The following is a 4,493-nucleotide window of genomic DNA, read 5'->3' as shown; positions in this document are numbered from 1 at the left end:
ACACTAATTTATTATTTATATTTAAAAATCGTTTATATTTTATTTCCGATATTTCGACTATCTTCGATAGTCATCTTCAGGGAAAACTACACAAAATATAGGATGTTCCATTTTTATAGCGGATTATAAAGAAAAATCATACAATAAATACAATAATAATGATGACAACAAGAAAAAAAAAAACAACAATAAAAAATACAAAAAGAAAAATAAAAATTATAAAAAAAGCTTTACAAACATCCTGTGTCATTTGTTTATAATATTCCTATAAGCCTGAGCACAGTTGTCCGTGTCAGTTTTATAATTAAGTCTTATATTATTGGGCACTTGAAGTATTGAGAGCATTTCTAGAAAGTACCTCTTGTTATGGTTCCTTTCTTCATATAAAATTTTTGCCTTATCAAAATCAGGTTCATGTTTATGCTCCATACAATGCACAGCCAATGCTGTATTGGCTTCAGCACCACTTTTATTTTTTAAACTGTGTTTATGTCCAGCCATCCTTGTCCTAAGCTTATTTTTAGTCGTACCTATATATATTTTGTTACATACATTGTACCCGTCACCTTTACAATTCAGCTGGTACACTACATTAGATTTGTCTTTATTATTAATTTTAGTTTTCGTATTGCTATATAATTTAGCTATTGTGTTTGTTGCCTTATGAGTAATTTTATAACGTTCCTTGTCATATATACTAGAATTCATTATTTGGTTTGACAATTTTGGAACATAATCAATGGATTTATATGTTTTTTTGTCATTATTATTGTTAGGTTGGAGCTTTTTAAAGGTCTTATTAAGCATCATATTAATAATCCTTACGGGGAAGTCATTCTTTATTAAAATATCACGCACTATGTTCTTTTGTTCATTATGGAAAATTTTGTCACTCAGTACTAGAACTCTTCTAATAAAATTGGATGCTGTATTTAAAATCACGTGTTTAGGATGATTGGAATTATAGTTAATTAATCTTCCTGACGCTGAAGACTTTTTATACCATTGAAAGTGAATTTGGTTATTATGTCTAATTAATTCAACATCTAAATAAGGAAGCCTGTTATTCTTTTCTTCTTCTATGGTGAATTTTAAATTTGTGTGAAAAGAATTCAAAATTTGAAGTATTTGAGTTATTTTATTTCTGCGTATTATCGCGAAGATATCATCTACATACTTCGTTAATAATCTTGGTTTATATTCCTGGTCATCCACACACTTTTCCAATAATTCTTCCATCACGATATCTGCTATAATGGGTGATAACGGTGAGCCCATTGGCATGCCTTTACGTTGTTTATAAATTTTGTTGTCTAGCATGAAGTAATTATTTTCTTTAAGACAGAAATTTAAAATTTCGAAGAAAAGTGATTTAGTAATCTTAGTAAATGTCTTAATTATATTCCACTTCTTTCCAAAATTGTAATGGCTAGTTCAACCGGTATATTCGGAAATAAGGATACTACATCAAAGGATACCATTATTTCATCATCGAATATATATGAATTACCGACCTTATTTTTAAAATCAATTGAGTCTTTAACATTATAAACCGAATGTATGGTCAGATTTTTTAAAATTGACGCTATATATCGACACAATTCGTATGATGGTGAGTTCACTGAAGAGCAAATAGGCCTAAGTGGCATATTTTCCTTATGTAATTTAGGTAACCCATATATTCTAGGTGGGTTGGCTGTATATGTACATAATTTTAGTTTTTCTATTTTATTTATTATTTGATTATCAAAAAGTTTTGTGACTATTGTATTATTTTTAGTTTGTAACGTGGAAGTTGGATCTCTTCTGAGTATTCGGTATGTCATAATATCATTTACTATATTTTTAATTTCTTTGTCATAATGTTCTTTTTTTATAGCAACTGTTTTGTTGCCTTTATCAGATTTAAGTATTAAAATGTTTTTATTCAGTTTTAAAAATTTTTTCGCTTGTTCCACTGTGCGCAATATGTATTTTTCCATAGGAGAATGTGTTATTTGTCTTTTATACCTTTCAACCATACCGATAAGTTGTGTTCTCGCTATTTCTTGCTCTTCTTTATTTTCTAAAGTATTAATGCAGTCTTCTCCATCTGTTAAATTTTTTTAGAAAGAGGTAGGGAGAAATTAGAACCGAGAGAGAGAAGCCACTGCACATCAGCTGGGAATTCTATATCAGTTTTGTTTATAAACCAGTCTTCTTTTATGTTTATGTCAAGCGATTTTATTAATTTAAGTTTTAATTTTTCAAATTTTTGATCCAATGAATTAGATTTTTTTGTTATTAATTTATTGTAAAGGATTTGTTCATTGTAAATAAAGTTCATATAATCATTTTGGCACACTAAATTTTGAATTATATTTTCTGTTACCGTGATATTTTTATTATTATTCTGTACTAACAAAAAGCACAAATTAGAACAATTAGACAATTAGCAGAAGAACAAAAACAAAATTTATTTTAATTTATTGAAAATTGGCTGACCTACAACGCTGTTGAGTATTACAAGTATGCTTAGGGCCTTGGAATATCGATTTTTGTTAGCTAATAAACTGTTGGAGCAAGTGCCAGCCTAGAATCGTGCTGTCAAATTAATACTAAATATTTTAAATATTATAAATTTAATATAGTCAAACTTCCATAACTCGAAGTCCAATTTTGCAAAGAAAAGGTTCGACTTATGGAGACTTCGAGAATTTTTTTTATTTTTGAAAGAAACTAGAATTACATTTTAAGATATTTACTTATTTGCAATCAAATAAAGCATAGAAGTTATAGTGAAGTAAAATATTCAGAAATTAAGGTTTGGCACTATAATTTTTTTTTATTTGCAGTAGAAAAAGATTCCACTTTACTTAATCTCTTATATTGATCATCAGTTGTTGTATCATTCGTTTGCAAATATAAATTTAGAATTTTAAATGAGTCTTCTACTTGATTCTTGGAAAGTTGATGAACACCTACATCCACCGAACCCTCATCATCACTCTCCGTTGTCAAGCTCAATATAATCGTTAAGAGTAGCATTGGAAGTTATTTTATTTACTTTAAACCACGCTGTCAGCGACTGGCATTTGCACAAAGAACAACATAAGAAAGAACAAATTAAACATTTGGTTTGGAAAACGGGACTTCTCCTGACACCAAAATGGATTCATTCTTAAAATAAAAATTCGACTTATAGAATGCACTTTCCCATATTCCTATCGGCACGGAACAAAATTTTTGTTGGAAATATAGAGAAATTCGAGTTATATGTTAGAAGTTCGAGTTATGAAAGCAGAATTGTATGTAATTTGCTCTCTAAAACCTTGATGCACTGTTTTTGGTTCGAGTTATAGAAAATTCGGGTTATAGAAACTTGACTGTGATCCACCTACCACTTAATATGATCATGTTTTAAAATTAAATGTCAGTTGAAAATTTATATGTTTAAAATAAATTCTTAAATCTGATGTGTGAGGCTTAAACTCACTTTCCTAATAAATTCCATTAAAAAAATGTAAAAAAAAATTAAAAAATTTATAATTCGCTACAACTTGAGTAGCTTCTCAATTACGAAGCTATCATCAATTTTGTTAAAACACATCGAATAATATCGCTTGACCATGGTATGGATGACAGAAGACTTTAAAAGATCCTCAAAGAAAACAAGATGGCTCAATTGCGATACTGAGGAATCGATGGTTAAACGATGTAAAAGAATTAACGTGTCATGTACATTTGTAATTACGACATCATGGCTTGCTAACCATATTAACCATATATAAGTTCGAAACATTATGAAGACCTTGGATCCACAGCATGTTGGACTAGCTATAAATGATGATTTAAAAACACAAACTTTCTTCACAGGTTTACAATAACTTAGTGATATTTTACAAAAAAAAATATATAATATAAAATAAAATAAAATTAATCTACTGTCAAGTGTGTTTATTCCGCAGTATGAGCTGTTGTGCCTAATGTCTCTCGACAATAAATGCACATAGATTGAGTAGTTTTAAATTACTGACTTTATTTAGAAAGTTTTTTCTTTATTTATACAAAATTATCTTACAACTAACTTAACTAATTTTACTATCAAGTTTGAAACAATATGTTCTCTGATATCGCTAATTTTATTATTTTATTATTTATGTATTATTTTTAATTACATTTTATGTATTGTTGTTTGCAGGTTTAAAAAAGAATACAAGGACGGAAGTCCCAGCACTTGGGATTTTTCCTTCTATTGTCTTTTACAAATATATATTCATTACTATAATTAGATACGATGCCTTGTATTTATAATCAGTAATACAATTTGTCTTAAAAATTATTTAAGGAAATAATGAAAATTCCCTTTGAATACTTAAATGATCAACAATGTCCTTAACAAACGACATCCGGTTGACGATAATATTAGGTTTAGATTATTTATCATTTAAGCAACATTAAAAACCGTTTTTGTTGCCTTGTCTATTAGTTTGTAAGACAAACTTGAATTGATA

Source organism: Teleopsis dalmanni, chromosome 1 (genome assembly GCF_002237135.1).
Source record: "Teleopsis dalmanni isolate 2A chromosome 1, ASM223713v2, whole genome shotgun sequence".
Classification (NCBI taxonomy): domain Eukaryota; kingdom Metazoa; phylum Arthropoda; class Insecta; order Diptera; family Diopsidae; genus Teleopsis; species Teleopsis dalmanni.
The sequence above is the reverse complement of the archived record's forward strand: the minus strand, read 5'-3'. Positions refer to the sequence as shown.